General features: G+C 35.4%; 1 protein-coding gene across 4 annotated transcripts in view; it reads right to left on the bottom strand.

Moving 5' to 3' along the window:
- Window positions 1-18,081, bottom strand: part of DACH2 (dachshund family transcription factor 2) — a 623,157-nt gene that overhangs the window by 301,201 nt on the left and 303,875 nt on the right. The window lies entirely within an intron of this gene.

Below are 18,081 nucleotides of genomic sequence, written 5' to 3'. Positions count from 1 at the left end.
TCCCCACTAGGAAATCCACCAGTGGGTGCTGGGACCTGCATGCGCTGTCTTGGGAGGGCACAGATAGCTACCCCCCACTAGGAAATATGCCCAGAAGAGGTGCTGAAACCACAGCTGAGACCCATGAGCTGTGTGACTAAGAAAGAAGAGCTGAAATCTTTGCTCACAGCTGCACAAACTGCGGAGTCACACCTCTGTTGACGGCTTCCTAAATTTGGTGCCTGCAAAACATCCAAAAGGACAACAAGTGCTTCGGCAGCTCAGACGGGTCTGGCTTAGCAGCTGTGGGCTTTGTGGGCACAGACCCACAGGGGTTGCACCAGACCAGTACCTGGGCTTCCTCCATAGCTCTGACACTGCGTCCAGGTGCACAACTACTGCAGTCCTGGGACCTGACCTCAGTGGATCTGTGCTAGTGGCCTTGTGAAAACAATGCCTGAAAGTCACCAGGTCTAATTGCCAGCATACCCACAGTTAAGGCAGGACTGAGAGCAATGCAAACAGCAGTGTACTTTGTGAGCCCACACAACAGGCAAAAGGGGACACAACAGAGTACATTCACAGGTGAACAGCTCCAGAGGAGGGATACTCAGTGACTTCTCTCCCACTGGGAGTGTTCCAATCCTGCCTACCCCACACTGCATATCAGAATCTCAGCTAAGAAACAGATCTGGGGGCCTGTACTCCAACAAACAGGGAGCAGACCCCACCCCTGACAGGGCAGTGACAACTGCAGAGCAAAGGGGAGGCTCAACTCAATACCTAAGGCAGACTCTTGTCTCTACAACACCAATCAAACCCCCTTTCAAGGGGTAATGGCACAAGCCTCTGGACCAACCTCACCCACCAGGGGGCAGACACCAGAAGAAAGAGGAAATACGATCCTGTAGCCTGTGGAAAGGAGACCTCAAACACAGTAAATCTGACAAAATGAGATGACAAATAAATATTTTGAAGACGAAGATGCAAGATAAAAACCTACAAGAACAACTAAAAGAAGAGGAGATAGACAATCTACCTGAAAAAGAATTCAGAGTAATGATAGTAAACATGATCCAAGACCTCAGAAAAAGAATGGAGATAGGGATCAGGAAGATACAAGAAAAGTGTAACAAAGACCTAGAATAACTAAAGAACAAACAGAGATGAACAATACAATAACTGAAATGAAAAATACACTAGAAGGAAGCAATATGAGAATAACTGAAACAGAAGAATGCATAAGTGACTTGGAAGACAAAATGGTGGAAATCTCTGCTGCAGAACAAAATAAAGAAAGAAGAATGAAAAGAAATGAGGATAGTCTCAGAGATATCTGGGACAACATTAAACACACCAAAATTCGAATTATCAGGGTCCAAGAAGAAGAGAGAAAGGGCCTGAGAAAATATTGGAAGAGATTATACCGGAAAACTTCCATAATATGGGAAAGGAAATAGTCATCCAACTCCAGGAAACACAGAGAGTCCCATACAGGATGAAACCAAGGAGGAACACACCAAGACACATATCAATCAAACTAACAAAAGTGCGATACAAAGAAAAAATATTAAAAGCAGCATGGGAAAAGCAACAAACAACACACAAGGGAATCCGCATAAAGCTGATTTTTCAGCAGAAACTCTACAGGCTAGAAGGGAGTGGCAGGGTATATTTTAATTGATGAAAGGGAAAAAAATTACAACCAAGATTACTCTACCAAGCAAAGCTTTCATTCAGATTCAAAGGAGAAATCAAAAGCTTCACAGGCAAGCAAAACTAAGAGAATTCAGCACCACCAAACCAGCTTTACAACAATTGCTAAAGGACTTTCTCTAGGCAGGAAACAAAAGAGAAGAGAACAAAAGAGGAAGGACAGAAAAAAGACCTACAAGAACAAACCCAAAACAATCAAGAAAATGGTAAGAGGAATATACATATCAATAATTACCTTAAATATAAATGGAATAAATGCTCCAACCAAAAGACATAGACTGGCTGAATGGATACAGAAACAATACCCATATATATGCTGTCTTCAGGAGAACCACTTCAGACCTAGGGACACACACAGACTAAACGTGAGAAGATGGAAAAAGATACTCCATGCTAATGGAAATCAAAAGAAAGCTGGAGTAGCAATACTCATATCACACAAAATAGACTTTAAAATAAAGACTGTTACAAGAGACAAGGAAGGACACTGCATAATGATCAAGGGATCAATCCAAGAAAAAGACATAACAATTGTAAATAAAGGAGCACATCAATATATAAGGCAAAGGCTAACACCCATAAAAGGCAAAATCAACAGTAACAAGAAAATATTGGGGGACTTTAACACCCCTCTTATACCAATGGACAGGTCATCCAGAGAAAAAATTAATAAGGAAACAGAAGCCTTAAATGACATATCAGACCACATAGACTTAATTAACATTTATACAACTTTCCATCCTAAAGCAGCAGAATACACTTTCTTATCAAGTGTACATGGAATATTCTCCAGGATGGATCACATCCTGGAACACAAATCAAGCCTCAGTAAACTTAAGAAAATTGAAATCATATCAAGCATGTTTTCTGACCACAACGGTATTTGATTAGAAATCAATTACAGGAAAAAATCTGTAAAAAATGCAAACACATGGAGGTTAAAATATATGTTACTAAATAACCAATGGATCACTGAAAAAATCAAAGAGAAAATCAAAAAATACCAAGAGAAAAATGACAATGAAAACACGACAATCCAAAACCTGTGGGATGCAGGAAAAGCAGTTCTAAGAGGGACGTTTATAGCAATACAATCTTACCTCAAGAAACAAGAAAAATCTCAAATAAACAACCTAACCTTACACCTAGAGCAATTAGAGAAAGAAGAACAAACAAAATGCAAAGTTAGTAGAAGGAAAGAAATCATAAAGATCAGAGCAGAAATAAATGAAATAGAGACAAAGAAAACAATAGCAAAGGTCAATGAAACTAAAAGCTGGTTCTCTGAGAACATAAACAAAATTGATAAACCATTAGCCAGACTCATCAAGAAAAAAAGGGAGAGGACTCAAATCAGTAAAATTAGAAATGAAAAAGGAGAAGCTACAAATGACACTGCAGAAATACAAAGGATCATAAGGGACTACTACAAGCAACTATATGCCAATAAATTGGAAAACCTGGAGGAAATGGACAAATTCTTAGAATGATACAACCTTCCATGACTGAACCAGGATGAAATAGAAAATACAAACAGACCAAACACAAGTAATGAAATTGAAACTGTGATTCAAAATCTTCCAACAAACAAAAGTCCAGGACCAGATGGCTTCATAGGAAATTCTATCAAACATTTACAGAAGAGCTAACAGCTATCCTTCTCAAACTCTTCCAAAAAATTACAGAGGAAGGAACACTCCCAAGCTCATTCTACGAGGTCACAATCTCCCTGACACCAAAGACAGACAAAGATACCACACACACACACAAAAAATTACAGGCCAATATCACTGAGGAACATAGATGCAAAAAACCCTCAACAAAATACTAGCAAACAGAATCCAACACATTAAAAGGATCATATAAAATGATGAAGTGGGATTAATCCCAGGGATGCAAGGATTCTTCAATATACGCAAATCAATCAGTGTGATACACCATATTAACAAATTGAAGAATAAAAACCATATGATCAACTCAGTATATTCAGAAAAAGCTTTTGCCAAAATTTAACACCCATTTATGATAAAAACTCTATAGAAAGTGGGCATAAAAGGAACTTACCTCAACATAATAAAGGCCATATACAACAAATCCTCAGCAAATATCATTCTCAATGGTGTAAAACTGAAAGCATTTCCTCTAAGATCAGGAACAAGACAAGAATGTCCACCCTTGTCACTATTATTCAATATAACTTTGGAAGTGCTAGCCACAGCAATCAGATAAGAAAAAGAAATAAAAGGAATCCAAATTGGAAAAGAAGAAATAAAACTGTCACTGTTTGCAGATGACATGACACTATACATAGAAAATGCTAAAGATGCTGCCAGAAAACTACTAGAGCTCATCAATGAATTTGGTAAAGTTGCAGGATACAATATTAATACAGAAAAGTCTCTTGCATTCTTGTACACTAACAATGAAAGATCAGAAAGAGAAATCAAGGAAACAATCCCATTTACCATCACAACAAAAAGAATAAAATACCTAGGAATAAACCTACCTAAGGAGGCAAAAGACCTGGGTCAGAAAACTATAAATACTGATAAAAAAAAATAAAAGATGACACAAACAGATGGAGAGATATACCATGTTCTTGGATTGGAAGAATAAATATTGTGAAAATGTCTATATTACCCAAAGCAGTCTACTGATTCAGTGCAATCCCTATCAAACTACCAATGGCGTTTTTCACAGAACTAGAACAAAAAATTTCACAATTTGTATGGAAACAAAAAAGACCCCGAATAGCCAAAGCAATCTTGAGAAAGAAAAACGGAGCTAGAGGAAACAGACTCCCTGACTTCAGACTATGCTACAAAGCTACAGTAATAAAGACAGTATGAGTATGGTACTGGCACAAAAACAGAAATGTAGATCAGTGGAACAGGATAGAAAGTCTAGAGATAAACCCATGTATCTATTGTCACCTAATCTCTGGCAAAGGAGGCAAGAATATACAGTGGAGAAAAGACAGCCTCTTCAATAAGTTGTGTTGGGAAAACTGAACAGCTATATGTAAAACAGTGAAATTATAAGACTCCCTAACACCATACACAAAAATAAACTCAAAATGGATTAAAGTATAAGGCTAGACACTGTAAAGCCCTTAGAGGAAAACATAGGCAGAATACTCTTTGACATAAATCGCAGGAAGATCTTTTTGACCCACCTCCTAGAGTAATGAAAATAAAAACAAAAATAAACAAATAGGATCTAAGCAAACTTAAAAGCTTTTGCACTGCAAAGGAAACCATAAACCACACAAAAAGAAAACCCTCAGAATGGGAGAAAATATTTGTAAACAAAGCAATTGACAAGGGATTAATCTCCAAACTATACGAATAGCTCAATGCAGCTCAATATCAAAAAAAAAAAAAAACAAACGACCCAATCAAAAAATGGTGGGAAGATCTAAATAGACATTTCTCCAAAGAAGACATACAGATGGCCAAAAGGCACATGAAAAGATGCTTAACATCACTAATTATTAGAGAAATGCAAATAAAAACTACAATGAGGTATCACCTCACACTGGTCAGAATGGCCATTATCAAAAAATCTACAAACAAAGAATGCTGAAGAGGGTGTGGAGAAAAGGGAACCCTCCTACACTGTTGGTGGAAATGTAAATTGGTACAGCCACTATGGAGAACAGTATGGAGTTTCCTCAAAAAACTAAAAATAGAACTACCATATGACCCAGCAATCCTACTTCTAGGCATATACCTGGAGAAAACCGTAATTAGAAAAGATACATGCACCCCAGTACTCACTGCAGCACAATTTCAATAGCCAGGACATGGAAGCAACCTAAATGTCCATCAACAGAGGAATGGGTAAAGAAGATGTGGTACATATATACAATGGAATATTACTCAGCCATAAGAAAGAACAAAATAATGCCATTTGCAGCAACATGGATGGACCTAAAGATTATCAAACTGAGTGAAGTAAGTCAGACACAGAAAGACAAATATCATGCAATATCGCTTATATGTGGAATCTAAAATAAAGCCACAAATGAACTTAGTTATGAAACAGAAGTAGAGTCACAGATGTAGAAAACAAACTTATGGTTACCGGGGGTTAAGGGGATGAGGAATAAATTGGGAGATTGGGATTGACATATACACACTACTATATATAAAATAGATAACTAATAAGAACCTACCATAGAGCACAGGGAACTCTACTCAATACTCTGTAATGGCCTATATGGGAAAAGAATGTAAAAAGAGTGGGTATATGTATATTTATAACTGATTCACTTTGCTCTACACCTGAAACTAACACAGCATTGTGGATCAACTATACCCCAATAAAAAATTTTTTAAATAAAAAATTAAAATAAAATAGATAACCAACAGGGATGTACTGTATAGCACAGGGAATGCTGTTCAATATTCTTTAATAAATAAAATGGGAAAAGAATTTGAAAAATAATAGATACATGTATATATATAACTGAACCACTTTGCTGTACACCTGAAACTAACACAACGTTGTTAATCAACTATGCTCCAATATAAAATACAATTTAAAAAAAGTAAACAAAAAATACATGTTCCCCAGTGTTCATAGCAGCACTATTTGCAATAGCCAAGATTTGGAAGCAACCTACGTATCATCAACAGATTAGTGGATAAATGTGGTATGTACATACAATGGAATATTACTCAGCCATAAAAAAAGATTGAAATTTTGCCATTTGCCATAACATGGATGGACCTGGAGGGTATTATGCTTAGTGAAATAAGTCAGACAGAGGAAGACAAATACTCTATGTCATATCTCATATGTGTAATATAGAAAATAAAACAAACTAATGAATATAACACAACAGAAACAAACTCACAGATACAGAGAACTAGGGGTTACCAATGGAGAGAGGGAAGGGGGCAGGGCAGTGTTAGAGTAGGGCATTAACAGATACAAACTATTATGTATGAAATAAGTAAGTTACAAAGATATATTGTAGAGCACTGGGAATATAGCCAATATTTTATAGCAACTTTAAATGGAGTATAGTCTATAAAAATTTTTAATCACTATATTGTAAACCTGAAACTAATATAATATTGTATATCAACTACATCTCACTAAAAAAGAATAAGAAAACATAAATGTTTATTTTATCTTCACTAAAAAAATAATAAGGCAATGATATCCCCTATCACCACTCCTCTTCAACATCATACTGGAAGTCCTAGCTAATACAATAAGATGAGGAAAGGAAAGCCAAGGTACAGAAATTGGGAAGGAAGAAGTAATACTGTCTTTGGTTTTAGATGACATGTTTGACTATGTAGAAAATCCCAGATAATCAATAAATAACTCCTTGAATTAATAAGTGATTATAGCAAGGATGCAGAACACAAGGTTAATATACAAAAGTCAATTGATTTCCTACCTACTAGCAATGAACAATTGCAATTTGAAATTAAAAACACAACTTCATTTATATTAGCATCAAAAATGACATACTTAGGTACAAATCTAACAAAATATGTATATGAAATATAGGAAGAAATTACAAACTTTGATGAGAGAAACCTAAGTAGATCTAAATAATAGAGAGATTTTGTGATGATGCATCTAAAACTCAATAATATTAAATTGTCATTTCTTCTCAACTTGATTTATACAATTATCACAATCCTAATCACACTCTCAGGATATTATTTTGTGGAATCAACAAACTAATTTTAAAGAGTACACAGAAATGCAAAAGCCCCAGTATAGGCAACATGATACTTAAATGTAGGGGAAAAAACAAAAGGACAAACACTATATTAGTTTTAGACTTACCATAGACAAACGGATCAGTGGAACATAGTAGAGAACCCAGAAATAGCCTCATACATATATAATCAATTGATCTTTCATGAAGGAACAAAGACAATTAAATGGAGAAATCATAGTGTTTTCAACAAATGCTACTAGAACATTTGGACATCCACATGCAAAAAAATGAATCTAGACATAGATCTTACATCATTCACAAAAATGTCACTAAATATGGATCATAAACCTAAATGTAAAACAAAATTATAAAACTCCTAGAAGATAACATGATGCAAAATCTAGGTTACCTTGGGTTTGGTGATGTCTTTTTAGACACAGCATTAAAAGCATAATCTATGAAAAAAATTTGATAATTTGTACTTAATTAAAATTAAAAACTTATTCTCTGCCAAAAAAGGTTTTTAACATAATAAAAAGGCACATTTTGGGATTTCTCCCATATTTGGGGAGAAAATCTTGCAAAGGGCTTGTTTCAGAATATACAAAGAATTCTTAAAACTCAACAGTAAGAAAACAAGCAACCGAATTGAAAATGTGGCCAAAGACTCGAACAGACGTAACCAAAGATACACAGATGGCAAATAAGCATACGAAAACATGTTCAATATCACATATCATTAGGGAACTGCAAATTAAAACAAACATGATATACCCTTCACACTTATTAAAAAGGTAAACATCCAAAACACTGACAACTTCAAACGGTGGCATGGCTGTAAAGCAACAGGAACTCACTTTCACTGTTGGTGGGAATGCAAAATGCTACAGCCACTTTGGAAGATAGATTGGTAGCTTCTTATAAAAGTAAACACACTCTTACCATGTGATTCAACAATTGTGCTCCTTGGTATTTACCCAGATGAGTTAAAAATTCATGTCTACACATACACTTGCATGAGAATATTTATAGTAGCTTCATTCTTTTTTTTCTTCTATTTCTTAACTGCTAAAACTTTAAAGCTACCAAGATGCCATTCAATAGGTATGGATAAACAAACTGTGATACATCCATACAACAGAATGTTATTCACCAATTTAAAAAAATGAACTATCAACCTATGAAAAGACATAAAGTCACCTTAAATGCATATTGCTAGGTAGAAGAATCCAGGTTTAAAATGCTACATCTGTATCATTCCAACTATATAACATTCTGAAAAAGGCAAAACTATAGAGACAGTACACAGATCAGTGTTTGCCAGAGGTTCAGAGGAAGTGAAGGAGGGATGAATAGGTGGAGCACAGAAGATTGTTAGGTCAGTGAAACTACTCTGCATGATACTATAATGATGGATACATGACTTACATTTGTGAAAAATTACAGAACTGTACAACAAAAAGAGTTAACCTTAACATACTTTACTTAATAATGTATGAATATTGATACTGCCTCATCAATTATAACACGTGTACCACACTAATGCAAAATGTTATTAATAGGAGAAACTGTGTGTAAGGGGAGAGGGGTATATGGGAACTCTATCTTTTTTATTCAGATTTTCTGTAAACCTATAACTGGCCTGAAAAAATAGTCTATTTATTAAAAATATAATAAAACACCATGAGATAACACCATTAGGATGGGTATAATCAAAACAACAGTTAAATTTGTACACAAATATTCATAGTATCTTTATTCATAATGGCCAAAAAGTGTGGAAAAAACCCTAATGTCTATCAACTAATGAATGAATAAACAAAATATGGTATATTCATACAATGAAACATTACTTGGCAATAAAAATTAATAAAGTATATATGCTATAACATAAATAAGTCTTGAAAATATTATGTTAAGTGAAGGACACAACTCACAAAAGACCACATATTGTATGATTCCATTTATAAGGAATGTACAGAATTGGCTTATCTATTGGGACATAAATTATATTAGTATTTGCTTAGCACATAGGGGAAAAGAGGGAATGCAGAATGGCTCCTAATATGTACAGGATTTCCTTGGGGGATGATAAAAATTTCCTAAAATGAGATTGTAGTTAGGGTTGTACAACTGTGAATATACAAAAATCACGGAATTGTACAGTTTGAATGGCTGAATTGTATGGTAGGTGTATTATATCTCAATAAAGCTCTTAAAAATACAATAATTAACAGATACCAATGCCAAGATCATATAGTTGGTTAGGCTTCTCTAAGACATAAAAGCAACTATTATAAAATTGCTTCAACAAAATTATCATACATGCTCTTGAAACAAATGCAAACATTTTTTAATATATATATATATTACAAAAGAAATAAAAGATATGTAGAAAACCCAAATGGAAATTCTAGAACTTAAAAATATAATAATCAAAATTTTTAACTCAGTGGAGAGCCTCAATAGGGGAATAGAGATTACAAAGGAAATAGTGAACGCTAAGCTAGATCAATATAAATTATCCAATCTGAACAATCGAGAAAGAAGTTGAAAAAAATTGAACAGAACCTGAGAGACCTGTGGAATAATAACAAAAGGTGTAATATTCATGTCATCTGAGTCCCAGAGAAGAGAATGTGAGCAGTGCTGAAAAATATGTGAAGAAATAATGGCTGAAAACCTCCCATGTTTGTCAAAATACATAAATCTACTAATTAAAGAAGTTTAGTGAACCTCGAACAGCAAAAAAAAACCCAAAGAAATCTGTGCCAGACACATCATAATCAGACTACTGAAAGGAAAAGACCATGAAAAATTTTAAAAGCAGCTAAACAAAAATTATGCATTACCTAAATAAGCACAACTATTTGAATGACCGTGAATTTCTTATCAGAAACTGTGGAGAACTTAATGAAGTGGTACAACATTTATAAGCACTGAAAGAAAAAAATTCTATATAATTCTATATCCACTGAAAAATACCCTTCACTAAAGGTAAAATAAAGATATTTTCAAATGAAGAAAAATTAAGGAGAAAATATTGCCAGTAGACCTGCTCCAAAAGAATTGCAAAAGGAAATTCTTTAGGGAAATTTTAAAAGAAAGAAATCTTTAATATCAAGAATGAAGGGAGAATAACAGAAATGCCTAAATATTTGGGTAAATATAACAGACAGTTATTCCTGTCTTGAGTTTTTTAAAGTAGGTTTGACAAATAAAAGCAAAAGTTGTAGCACTGTTTCATGAGCTTTTCTGTGTATGCATATGACATAATACACACATATTAGGAATATTATATCTCAATTAAGCTCTTAAAAATACAAATATAATCTATATATTTATACCTATATAAATATTCATATATAAATATATAAATTTATAGCTATATATTTATACCTATATAAATATAAAGAAAAATAAAGGGGGAGGATAAAGAAAACTATATGGTGAGAAAATTTCTATATTTGGAAACTCCAATAGTTCTCTTTTCATAATTCATAGAACAAGAAGAAAGAAATCAGCAAGAATATAGAAAAACTAAGCAATGCCATCAACTTACTGGATCTGACTGACATTCATAGAACTCTCATTCTGCAAGAGCAGAAAACACAAATGGAAAATACATCAATATACAACACATTATGCATCATTAAACAAACATCAACAAATTTAAAAGAATTGAAATCATACAAGTAAGGTCTCATAATGGAATCAAACTAGAAATAAATAACAGAATTCATAAGAAAATATCCAATCACTTGGAAATTAAACAACACACTCCTAAATGATCCATGGATCAAAGAAGAAATATCAAGATAAATTAGAAAATATTTTGAACTGAACAAAAATAAAAATAAAATACACCAAAATTTGTGAGATTCTGCTAAAGCAACATTGAGGAGAAAAATATTGCATTAAATGCTTATATTAGAAAGAAAAAAATCTCCAATTAATAATCTAAGCTTTCACCTTAAGAATTTAGGAAGAGGAAAATAAGGGAGAAGGAAGGATCATATAAACATAAAAGTAGAAACAGAAATCAGAAAAATAGAGAAAATCAATGAAAACAAAAACTGTCTTTTAAAGGATGAATAAAATAGAAAAACATCAAGCATGGAAAAGAAAAAGTGAGAGAAAATATTAGAAATGAAAAAGGGACTAGCTCACACACTTGAAAATTTTTTAAATATTAAAATAATATTAGTAACTTTATGCACATAAATTCAACAATTCATAAGAAATTGACCAATATCTTGAAAACCACAAACCACCAAAATTCACTCACACTGATAAAAGTAGTTTATAGATAGTATATTCCTCTAAACATTAAAAAATTGAATTGATAGTTGACAACTTTCCAAAAAAAAAAAAAAAAGAAATTTCCAAGACTCTATGGTTTCATTGCAGAATTCTAGCACACATTTAAAGAAGTAGCACCAATTCTATATAATTTTTCTAGAAGAAACACTTTCTGTTTCATTCTAAAAGGCAAACACTACCCTCATACCAAAACCAGAAAATATTTTACAAAAAAATTCAGATGGATATCCCTCATCATATAGGCACACAAATCCTTAACAAAATATTGGTAAATAAAATTCAGCTATATAAAAAATTTATACACCAAGACCCATTGGAGTTTATTTCAGGGATACAAGGCTGGTTCAATATTTGAAAATCAATCAATATACTCCATCATAGCAGTGGTCTAAAGAAGAAAAAACACATGATCTTATTAGCTGATGCAAGAAAGAATTTGACAGAACCAATATTCAAATATGGTAAAAATTCTCAGCAAAATAGGAATACAAAGTAACTTCCTCTGCCTAATAAGGGGCACTACAAAAATCCTACAATTAACATCACATCTGACAGCAAAAGAAGTAAATACTTTTCCCTAACAGCAGCAAGGTAAAGATGTCTACTCTCACCACTCCTATACAACATAGTACTGGAGATCCTAGCCCATTACATAGGTCAAGAAAGATAAAGACTAGAATTACCCTGATACCAAAGCAAGAAAAGGACACTACAAGAAAAGAAGGGAGGATTAACCAAGATGGTGGAGTAGAAGGACGTGCTCTCACTCCCTCTTGCGAGAGCACCAGAATCACAACTGGCTGCTGGACAATCATGGACAGGAAGACACTGGACTTCACCAAGGAGGATACCCAACGTCCAAGAACAGAGGAGAAGCCACAGTGAGACGGTAGGAGGGGCGCAATCAGAGTAAAATCAAATCCCATAACTGCTGGGTGGGTGACTCACAGAATGGTGAACACTTATACCATAGAAGTCCACCCACTGGAGTGAAGGTTCTGAGCCCCACGTCAGGCTTCCCAACCTGGGGGTCTGGCAATGGGAGGAGGAATTCATAGAGAAGCAAACTTTGCAGCCTAGTGGGAATTGATTGCAGGCCTTCAACAGGACTGGGGGAAAGAGAGACCCCACTCTTGGAGGGTGCACACAGAAAAGTGTGCACATCGGGACCGGGGGGAAGGAGCAGTGACCCTGGGGGAGACTGAGCCAGACCTACCTGCTGGTGTTGGAAGGTCTCCTGCAGAGGAGGGGGCTGGCTCTGTTTCACTGTGGGGACAAGGACACTGGCAGCGGAGGTTCTGGGAAGTACTCCTTAACGTGAGCCCTCCCAGAGTCTGCCATCAGCCACACCAAAGAGCCCAGGTAGGCTCCAGTGTTGGGTTGCCTCAGGCAAAACAACCAACAGGGAGGGAACCCAGCCCCACTCATCAACAGTCAAGTGGATTAAAGTTTTACGGAGCTCTGACCGCCACAGCAACAGTCAGGTCTACCCACCACCAGAGCCTCCCATAAAGCCTCTTAGATAGTCTCAACCACTAGAGGGCAGACAGCATAAGCAAGAAAAACTACAATCCTGCAGCCTGTGGACCAAAAACCACAGTTACAGAAAGATAGACAAGATGAAAAGGCAGAGGGCTACGTACCAGATGAAGGAACAAGAAAAAAACCCCAGAAAAACAACTAAATGACGTGGAGATAGGCAACCTTCCAGAAAAAGAATTCAGAATAATGATAGTGAAGATGATCCAGGACCTCGGAATAAGAATGGAGGCAAAGATTGAGAAGATGCAAGAAATGATTAACAAAGACCTAGAAGAATTAAAGAACAAACAAACAGAGATAACCAATACAATAACTGAAATGAAAACTACACTAGAAGGAATCAATAGCAGAATAACTGAGGCAGAAGAACGGATAAGTAACCTGGACGACAGAATGGTGGAATACACTGCTGCGGAACAGACTAAACAAAAAAGAATGAAAAGAAATGAAGACAGCCTAAGAGACCTCTGGCACAACATTAAACGCAACAACATTCACATTATAGGGGTCCCAGAAGGAGAAGAGAGAGAGAAAGGACCAGAGAAAATATTTGAAGAGATTATAGTCGAAAACTTCCCTAACATGGGAAAGGAAATAGCCACCCAAGTCCAGGAAGCGCAGAGAGTCCCATACAGGATAAACCCAAGGAGAAACACGCCGAGACACATAGTAATCAAAGTGGCAAAAATTAAAGACAAAGAAAAATTATTGAAAGCAGCAAGGGAAAAATGACAAATAACATAAAAGGGAACTCCCATAAAGTTAACAGCTGATTTCTCAGCAGAAACTCTACAAGCCAGAAGGGAGTGGCATGATATACTTAAGGTGATGAAAGGGAAGAACCTACAACCAAGATTACTCTACCCGGCAAGGATCTCACTTAGATTTGATGGAGACATCAAAGGCTTTACAGACAAGCAAAAGCAAAGAGAATTCAGCACCACCAGACCAGCTCTATGACAAATGCTAAAGGAACTTCTCTAAGTGGGAAACACAAGAGAAGAAAAGGACCTACAAAAACAAACCCAAAACAATTAAGAAAATGGTCATAGGAACATACATATCGATAATTACCTTAAACGTGAATGGATTAAATGCTCCAACCAAAAGACACAGGCTTGCTGAATGGATACAAAAACAAGACCCATATATATGCTGTCTACAAGAGACCCACTTTAGACCTAGGGACACATACAGACTGAAAGTGAGGGGATGGAAAAAGATATTCCATGCAAATGGAAATCAAAAGAAAGCTGGAGTAGCTATACTCATATCAGATAAAAGAGACTTTAAAATAAAGAATGTTAAAAGAGACAAGGAAGGACACTACATAATGATCAAGGGATCAATCCAAGAAGAAGATATAACAATTATAAATATATATGCACCCAACATAGGAGCACCTCAATAAATAAGGCAACTGCTAACAGCTATAAAAGAGGAAATTGACAGTAACACAGTCATAGTGGGAGACTTTAACACCTCACTTACACCAATGGACAGATCATCCAGAATGCAAATAAATAAGGAAACAGAAGCTTTAAATGACACAATAGACCAGATAGATTTAATTGATATTTATAGGACATTCCATCCAAAAACAGCAGATTACACGTTCTTCTCAAGTGTGCACGGAACATTCCCCAGGATAGATCACATCTTGGGTCACATATCAAGCCTCAGTAAATTTAAGAAAATTGAAATCATATCAAGCATCTTTTCTGACCACAATGCTATGAGAATAGAAATGAATTACAGGGGAAAAAAAACGTAAAAAACACAAACACATGGAGGCTAAACAATACGTTACTAAATAACCGAGAGATCACTGAAGAAATCAAAGAGGAACTCAAAAAATACCTAGAGACAAATGACAATGAAAACACGACGACCCAAAACCTATGGGATGCAGCAAAAGCAGTTCTAAGAGGGAAGTTTATAGCTATACAAGCCTATCTAAAGAAACAAGAAAAATCTCAAGTAAACAATCTAACCTTACACATAAAGAAACTAGAGAAAGAAGAAAAAACAAAACCCAAAGTTAGCAGAAGGAAAGAAATCATAAAGATCAGAGCAGAAATAAATGAAATAGAAACAAAGAAAACAATAGCAAAGATCAATAAAACTAAAAGCTGGTTCTTTGAGAAGATAAACAAAATTGATAAGCCATTAGCCAGATTCATCAAGACAAAGAGGGAGAGGACTCAAATCAATAAAATCAGAAATGAAAAAGGAGAAGTTACAACAGACACCACAGAAATACAAAGCATCCTAAGAGACTACTACAAGCAACTTTATGCCAATAAAATGGACAACCTGGAAGAAATGGACAAATTCTTAGAAAGGTATAACCTTCAAGACTGAACCAGGAAGAAACAGAAAAGGTGAACAGATCAATCACAAGTAATGAAATTGAAACTGTGATTAAAAATCATCCAACAAACAAAAGTCCAGAACCAGATAGCTTCCCAGGTGAATTCTATCAAACATTTAGAGAAGAGCTAACACCTATCCTTCTCAAACTCTTCCAAAAAATTGCAGAGGAAGGAACACTCCCAAACTCATTCTATGAGGCCACCATCACCCTGATACCAAAACCAGACAAAGACACTACAAAGAAAGAAAATTACAGACCAATATCACTGATGAACATAGATGCAAAAATCCTCAACAAAATACTAGCAAACAGAATCCAACAACACATTAAAAGGATCATACACCACGATCAAGTGGGATTTATCCCAGGGATGCAAGGATTCTTCAATATACGCAAATCAATCAATGTGATACACCATAGTAACAAATTGAAGAATAAAAACCATATGATCATCTCAATAGATGCAGAAAAAGCTTTTGACAAAATTCAACACCCATTTATGATAAAAACCCTCCAGAAAGTAGGCATAGAGGGAACTGTCCTCAATTTAATAAAGGCCATATATGACAAACCCACAGCAAACATCATTCTCAATGGTGAAAAACTGAAAGCATTTCCTCTAAGATCAGGAACAAGACAAGGATGTCCACTCTGACCACTATAATTCAACATAGTTTTGGAAGTCCTAGCCACGGCAATCAGAGAAGAAAAAGAAATAAAAGGAATACAAATTGGAAAAGAAGAAGTAAAACTGTCACTGTTTGCAGATGACATGATACTATACATAGAGAATCCTAAAACTGCCACCAGAAAACTGCTAGAGCTAATTAATGAATATGGTAAAGTTGCAGGATACAAAATTAATGCACAGAAATCTCTTGCATTCCTATACACTAATGATGAAAAATCTGAAAGAGAAATTATGGAAACACTCCCATTTACCATTGCAACAAAAAGAATAAAACACCTAGGAATAAGGCTACCTAGGGAGACAAAAGACCTATATGCAGAAAACTATAAGACACTGATGAAAGAAATTAAAGATGATACCAACAGATGGAGAGATATACCATGTTCTTGGATTGGAAGAATCAACATTGTGAAAATGACTATACTACCCAAAGCAATCTACAGATTCAATGCAATCCCTATCAAATTACCAATGGCATTTTTTACGGAGCTAGAACAAATCATCTTAAAATTTGTATGGAGACACAAAAGACCCCGAATAGCCAAAGCAGTCTTGAGGGAAAAAAACAGAGCTGGAGGAATCAGACTCCCTGACTTCAGACTATACTACAAAGCTACAGTAATCAAGACAATATGGTACTGGCACAAAAACAGAAACATAGATCAATGGAACAAGATAGAAAGCCCAGAGATAAACCCACGCACCTCTGGTCAACTAATCTATGACAAAGGAGGCAAAGATATACAATGGAGAAAAGACAGTCTCTTCAATAAGTGGTGCTGGGAAAACTGGACAGCTACATGTAAAAGAATGAAATTAGAATACTCCCTAACACCATACACAAAAATAAACTCAAAATGGATTAGAGACCTAAATGTAAGACTGGACACTATAAAACTCTTAGAGGAAAACATAGGAAAAACACTCTTTGATATAAATCACAGCAAGATCTTTTTTGATCCACCTCCTAGAGTAATGGAAATAAAAACAAAAATAAACAAATGGGACCTAATGAAACTTCAAAGCTTTTGCACAGCAAAAGAAACCATAAACAAGACGAAAAGACAATCCTCAGAATGGGAGAAAATATTTGCAAACGAATCAACAGACAAAGGATTAATCTCCAAAATATAAACAGCTCATTCAGCTCAATATGAAAGAAAGAAACACCCCAATCCAAAAATGGGCAGAAGACCTAAATAGACATTTCTCCAAAGAAGACATACAGACGGCCACGAACCACATGAAAAATGCTCAACATCACTAATTATTAGAGAAATGCAAATCAAAACTACAATGAGGTATCACCTCACACCAGTTAGAATGGGCATCATCAGAAAATCTACAAACAACAAATGCTGGAGAGGATGTGGAGAAAAGGGAACCCTCTTGCACTGTTGGTGGGCATGTAAATTGATACAGCCACTATGGAGAACAATATGGAGGTTCCTTAAAAAACTAAAAGTAGAATTACTATATGACTCAGCAATCCCACTACTGGGCATATACCCAGAGAAAACCGTAATTCAAAAAGACACATGCACCCGAATGTTCATTGCAGCACTATTTACAATAGCCAGGTCATGGAAGCAACCTAAATGCCCATCAACAGATGAATGGATAAAGAAGTCGTGGTACATATATACAATGGAATATTACTCAGCCATAAAAAGGAACGAAATTGAGTCATTTGTTGAGACGTGGATGGATCTAGAGACTGTCATACAGAGTGAAGTAAGTCAGAAAGAGAAAAACAAATATCGT

Source organism: Balaenoptera borealis, assembly GCF_965194805.1.
Source record: "Balaenoptera borealis genome assembly, chromosome: X".
Lineage (NCBI taxonomy): Eukaryota > Metazoa > Chordata > Mammalia > Artiodactyla > Balaenopteridae > Balaenoptera > Balaenoptera borealis.
This window is presented reverse-complemented; position numbering and strand designations above follow the sequence as displayed.